A 7,416-nucleotide genomic window follows, 5' to 3' on the forward strand; every position below is an offset into this window, starting at 1 on the left:
CTAAATACAATGGTCTCTTGGAGATCCATATGATGTAAGTCTTTTTGCGGTGTGTTTGTTGGGATCTGATGAACTTTGAGTTATGATCAGATATATGTTTTTATCCATGAAACTTATTTGAGTCTTCTTTGATCACTTATATGCATGATTGATTATAGCCTCGTAATTGTTCTCTGATATTTGGGTTTTATTTGCGCAACTTGATCTATTTATCTTGTAATGGGAAGAGGTGCTTTGTGATGGGTTCAATCTTACGGTGCTTGATCCCAGTGACAGAAGGGGAAACAACACGTATGTATCGTTGCTATTAAGGATAACAAGATGGGGTCTAGTTCTACATAAATAAATCTTGTCTACATCATGTCATCATTGTTATTGCATTACTCTGTTTTTCCATGAACTTAATACACTAGATGCATGATGGATAGCGGTCGATGTGTGGAGTAATAGTAGTAGATGCAGGCAGGAGTCGGTCTACTAATCTTGGATGTGATGCCTATATAATGATCATTGCCTGGATATCATCATGATTATTTGAAGTTCTATCAATTGCCCAACAGTAATTGTTTTTCCCGCCGTTTGCTATTTTTCTCGAGAGAAGCCACTAGTGAAACCTATGGCCCCCAGGTCTCTTCTCATCATATTTGCCTTCGCGATCTATTTTCCTTTGCTTTTATTTTCAGATCTATTAAACCAAAAATAAAAAAATACCTTGCTGCAATTTATTTTATCCGCGATCTATTTATCCTATCTACTACAACTATCTCATGTTATCTTCCCTACTTCAGGCGTCGTCCGAAAGGGATTGACAACCCCTTTAACACGTCGGGTTGCGAGTATTTGTTCTTTGTGTGCAGGTATTGTTTACGTGGTGTTAGGAGGTTCTCCTACTGGTTCGATAACCTTGGTCTCCTCACTAAGAGAAATACCTACCGTCGCTATACTGCATCATCCCTTCCTCTTTGGGGACATACCGACATAGTTCTAGCAGACATCAGTGCCTGAGCAGAAGGTCATCAGCGCAGGTGAACTGCTTCCATCCGTTCGTCGCGCATGGATGGAAGCAGTTCCCCCACGCTCATGACCTTCAGCTTGGGGACGTACTCATCTTAAGCTACGACACTAGTCGGTTAGCACTCGAACCGGAAGATCCTCCACCATCGACCGCTTGGCCCTCGACTCCTCGCCCCTCGACCCTCGACCCCTCGGCGACCCCTCGACCCCTCGGTGACCGGCGATCCTCGACCCCTTGGCGACCAGCGATCCTCGCCCTCTGACCCATGGCGATCTACGATTCTCGGCCCGGTTCCGTTGGCGTCGACGCACCCATAACCTCGACCTAGTTCCGTCAGCGTCGGCGCACCCCTAACCTCTTCTTCTTCCTCCTCCTCCTCCTCCTCCTCCTCCTCTTCTTCTTCTTCTTCTTCTTTTCTTCTTCTTCTTCTTCTTCTTATTATTATTATTATTATTATTATTATTATTATTCCTCTTCCTCTTCCTCTTCTTCTTCCTCCTCCTCCTCCTCCTCTTCTTCTTCTTCTTCTTCTTCTTCTTCTTCTTCTTCTTCTTCTTATTTTTTTTCATGTTTCTTCTTTCTTGTTAACTAAACCTAAACTAAACTAAGTATAAACCTAAACCTAAAAATAGAAGAAAAAAACTAAGCCTAAACTAAACTAAATCTAAACCTAAACCTAAAAAATGGAAGAAAAAAACCTAAACTATACTAATTAACAGAGAAAAAATTGAAAAAAAAGAGAGGGGGAGGGGGCTCACCAGAGTGGGGGAGGTGGAGGAGTCGTACCCAAAAGGGATTGACAACCCCTTTAACATGTAGGGTTGCGAGTATTTGTTATTTGTGTGCAGGTGCTATTTACGTGGTGTTAGGAGGTTCTCCTACTAGTTCGATAACCTCAGTCTCATCACTGAGGGAAATACCTACCGTCTCTATGCTGCATCATCCCCTCCTCTTTGGGGAAATACCGACATAGTTCTGGCAGACATCAAAAGGAATTTATGGCGCCGTTGCCGGGGAGGATCTTCAACATCAACTAGGTTCCTAATCACAAAATCTCATCTCCTTGCAATTTACATTATTTGTCATTTGCCTCTCATTTTCCTCTCCCTCACTTCACAAAAAATTGCCGTTTTATTCGCCATATTTTTCGTCCGCCGTTTTCTTGTCGGATCTGTTTTTGAGTGCAATCTTGTTGTGAAGTCATCATGATTCAAGAGAACACCAAGTTGTGTGATTTCTCGAATACCAACAACAATGATTTTATTAGCACTCCGATTGCTCCTCCCGCCACTAGTGTGTAGTCTTGTGATATTAATACTGCTTTGCTGAATCTTGTTATGAAAGATCAATTTGCCGGTACTCCTAATGAGGATGGCGTGTACCATCTTAACACATTCGTGGAATTATGCGACATGAAATAGAAAAAAGATGTGGACAATGATGTTGTGAAGTTGAAATTATTTCTGTTTTCTTTGCGAGATCATGCAAAATTTTAGTTTTCTTCTTTGCCTCGCAATAGTATGGATTCTTGGAACAAGTGCAAGGATTCTTTTATTAATAAGTATTTTCCGCTCGCAAAAATCATTTCCCTTAGAACCCAGATCATGAATTTCAAGCAACTTGAACATGAGCATGTTGCACAATTTTTGGAAAGGATGAAATTGATGCTAAGGAATTGTCCAACTCATAGGTTAAATCTTTGGATGATCGTACAAAAAAATTTATTCGGGGTTGAATTTTGTTTCTCGTTATCTTTTGGATTCTGCCATGGGGGATACTTTTATGGAAATTACATGGGGTGAAGCTACTGAATTTCTAGACAATATTATGGCAAATTACTCAAAATGGCATACCGAAAGAGCTCCTACTAGTAAAAAAGTCAATTTGGTAGAGGAAATAAATTCTTTGAGTGAAAAAGTTGATGATCTTATGAAGGTTGTTGCTAATAAAAGTGCTCCTATTGATTTTAATGATGTGCCTTTGTCTACTTTGATTGAGCAAAATAGTGATGCCATAGATGTGAATTTTATCTCGCGAAACAATTTCAATAACAATGCTTATAGAGGTAATTTTAATCCTAGGCCTTTTCCTAGTAATTCCTCTAATAATTATGGTAATTCCTATGGTAATCCTACTTATAATAATAATAGAAACACCTCTGATCTTGAGAACAATATTAAAGAATTTATCAATACTCAAAAGGTTTTCAATGCTTCGATAGAAGAAAAGTTGAATAAGGTTAATGATTTGTCTAGAAGAATTGACAGAATTTCTCATGATGTAGAAACTCTCAAGATGAAATTTTTTTTGTGCCTAAAGTTGAAGAATCAATTAATACTATTTATGTTTCTATGGATGAAAGTGAGAAAAGAACCGCTATGCTTAGAGCTAAAATAGAATTTTTAGAAAGGGCGTTTTCTAGTGGTTACTTTCATAAAAGTGATGAAGATCTTAAAATGATTGGTGTTTCTTCTATTGATTCTTTGTTTAGTAAAATTAAGATTGATGAAAAAGGGACTGGAGAAGAGTCAACTTTTGTTAGAAGGCGTCCCTATGATTCGGAGGGTGAAAATCTTGTTGAAAAATTTCATAAAAGTGGGTTTGAAGAGGTCAAGACTTTAACTAGTGATGTGCACACTATTTTGGATTACAAAGACTTTAATTATGATAGTTGCTCTTTGGTTGATTGTATTTGTTTGTTGCAATCCATGATAAATTCACCCCATGCTTATGAACAAAATAAAGCTTTTACTAAACATATTGTTGATGCCATGATGAAAGCTTTTGAAGAAAAGTTGGAATTAGAAGTTAAATTCCTAGAAAATTGCATGATGAGTGGTAACCTACTATCAAAGTCATGATTAAAAATTATGAATGTTTTTCTTTATGTGACTTGGGTGCTGGTGTTTCTACAATTTCGAAATCTTTATGTGATGTGCTTGGTCTTACCGATATTGAAGAATGCTCTTTAAATTTGCACTTAGCGGATTCTACTATTAAAAAGCCTATGGGAAGAATTAATGATGTTCTTATTCTTGCAAATAGGAATTATGTGCCCATAGATTTAATTGTTCTTGATATTGATTGCAATCCGTCTTGTCTAATTATACTTGGTAGACCGTTTTTACGTACTATTGGTGTCGTGATTGATATGAAAGAAGGCAATATTAGATTTCAATTTCCACTAAGGAAGGGTATGGAACACTTCCCTAGAACAAGAATTAGGCCACCATATGAATCAATCATGAGGATATCATATGGATCTAGAACTAAAGATGACAAAACTTAGATCCTACGCGTTATACCTAGCTAGGGGCGTAAAATGATAGCGCTCGTTGGGAGGCAACCGAACTTGTATATTTTTGTTTTTTGTTTTTCTTGCTATTTTCAATAAAATACCCAATTATGCCTCTGGTTAGATGTTTTTTTGTGGTTTAAATTAGTGTTTGTGCCAAGCAAGGCCTTTGGGATGGTTTGGGTGAGAGTTGATTTGATCTTGCTGAAAAACAGAAACTTTTACGCTCACGAAATTATTTTTCATTTTTATCTGAGGAGTGCTTTTGAGTTGATTCTTTTTTCATAAGATTAAGAAAAAAATTATTCACATCGTCCTAACTTTTCAGAATTTTTGGAGTTACAGAAGTATTTGAAGTAGTCAGATTGTTACAGACTGTTCTATTTTTGACAGATTCTGTTTTCTTTGCGTTGTGTGCTTGTTTTGATGATTCTATGGTTTTCTTTGATGAGTTTTTGCCGTATAAAAGTTGGAGTACAGTAGATATAATGCAAAAATAAAATATGAATGGGTTTGCAACAGTACTTATAGTACTGGTTTGCTTTCTTATACTAACGGATCTCATGAAGGTTTTGTTGAGTTTTGTGTGATTGAAGTTTTCAAGTTTTCGGTGATCTTACGATGGACGAAGGAATAAGGATTATCAAAAGGCTAAGCTTGGGGATGCCCGAGGCACCCTAATATAATATTCAAGAAGTAGCAAGCAACTAAGCTTGGGGATGACCCCGAGTGGCATCCCCTCTTTCTTCTAACAACCATCGGTATTTTACTTGGAACTATATTTTTATTCATCATGTATTATGAGTTTTGCTTGGAGCGTCTTGTATGATATGAGTCTTTGCTTGTTTTTCTTTGTGTTTTAAGTCTTGAATCCTTGTTGGACAGACCTTTTCGAGAGAGCCAAAATTTATGCTATGCTTGCTCATATGCTTCACTTAAATTTTTAGAGCCTTGAGGTTGCTCTAGTGCTTCACTTGTATCTTTTTTAGCACGGCGTGTTTTGTTATTTTTGAAAAAAAAAATGCTCTCATGCTTCACTTATATTTATTCGGGAGTTAGTAAAAAATTTAAGAAATTCTCTCTTGCTTCACTTAGATTATTTTGAGAGAAATAAAAATTATGCTCATGTTCTTCACTTAAATTTGTTTGAGCTTATCAAAAGCAACATATGAAAATAGTCCCAAAGTGATAGATATCCAAGGAGGATATAATAAAAACTTTCATGAAGATCATTGGACAAAATAAACTTGATTCTTAGTAATGGTTTTGAGATATGACAATATGATATGTGAGTCATGTTGATGAGTAATTGTGCTTTAGTAAGAATATTGATGTTAAGGTTTGTGATTCCCTATGCAAGCACGAAAGTCAATATTTGTGCAATGAAATTTATATCCTACTTGTGGTGCATTATTTCGTGTTACTTATGCTTAATGCTTGGGTACGAGATTTTTCGTTTCTTGGTTGGTCGCTTCTCAATCTTTAGCTAGCCTTCATTTTGCACTAAGTATATATGATCACTACTTGTGCATCCAAAACCCTTTAAACCAGTTTTGCCATATGAGTCCACTATACCTACCTATATGCGGTATTTCCATGCTGTTCTAAGCAAATTTGCATGTGCCATCTCTAATTTTCAAAATAAATTTCTCTTATTGTGCTTGTACCGCTCGCGAGATGGTGAGGGGTGGCCAATATTTTCCATGCTAGATGTGTTATTCTCACGATGAGTGTTTATTCACATGTCATTGCACGAGAGTACGGCAAAGGTATTAGGGATGCCCAGTCACGAAATGAAAAATAAATTTATTTTATGTTGTGAAATAATAAATTCCTTGGAAAGTGTTGGTATGGAGGGCACCCATGGATACGGACAAGCCATGGAAAGTGAAAGTAATGGTGGAAAAAGGAATAAACTTTAGTTTCTATTTGGGAACCGCCTATGATGTATCTAGCATGGAAAGTGTTGGGATCTCTAAGTCGTTTTCATTGGTGGGAAAAGTATGCCTCCCAAAATGCTTTTATCTCTCAATTTTTGCTTTGAGCTCTGGCACCTCTACAAATCCCTACTTCCCTCTGTGAAGGGCCTTTCTTTTACTTTATGCAATTTTTATTTTGAATTTGAGTCTCCATCTTCTCTTATAAAGCACCAACTAAGGGGCACTATGATCGTATTTGAGCATTGGGTGTAGCTAATATTCGAGTGTGTTTCATGAATGGATCAATGGTTGAGCATAATGGGCTAGGGATAACTTGCTTTATTGTTGATATTTTGAAAGACATGGTTGCCTGTTGGTATGCTTGAGTATTAAAGTCTTCTTGTCAAAACTAGACTATTGCTTTGAACCATATAAAAGTCCAAATGTCCATCCTATAAAGAAAAGATTATGTGATGAACATGTTAGGCAGCATTCCACATCAAAAATTCTGTTTTTATCATTTACCTACTCGAGGACGAGCAGGAACTAAGCTTGGGGATGCTGATACGTCTCCAACGTATCTATAATTTTTTATTATTACATATTGTTATATTACCATTCTTGGATGTTTTACAATCATTCTATAGTCATTTTATATCGTTTTTTGGTATTAACCTATTGACATAATGCCCAGTGCCAGTTGTTGTTTTCTGCATGTTTTTAACATCACTGGAAATCAATACCGAACGGAGTCCAAAAGCAGCGAAACTTTTTGTGGAATATTTTTGGACCAGTAGACATTCAGTGGGCCAGGAACGCACCTGAGGGGAGCTCCGAGGGGAGCACAACCCACCAGGGTGCTCCTGGGGGCCCAGGCGCGCCCCGGTGGGTTGTACCCTCCTCGTTGGCCTGCGCACTGCCTCTTTGCTCTATAAATACCCTAATATTCCAGAAACCCTAGGGGAGTCGACGAAAATCAATTCCAGCCGCCACAAGTTCCAGAAACACCAAATCCAATCTAGACACCATCTCGAAGGGGTTCATGATGTCCATTGGTGCCTCTCCGATGATGCGTGAGTAGTTCTTTGTAGACCTACGGGTCCGTAGTTAGTATCTAGATGGCTCCCTCTCTCTCTCCCTCCCTCTCTCTCTCTCCCTCCCTCTCTCTCTCCCTCTCCCTCTCCCTC

Source organism: Triticum dicoccoides, chromosome 6B (assembly GCF_002162155.2).
Source record: "Triticum dicoccoides isolate Atlit2015 ecotype Zavitan chromosome 6B, WEW_v2.0, whole genome shotgun sequence".
In the NCBI taxonomy this organism is placed as follows: domain Eukaryota; kingdom Viridiplantae; phylum Streptophyta; class Magnoliopsida; order Poales; family Poaceae; genus Triticum; species Triticum dicoccoides.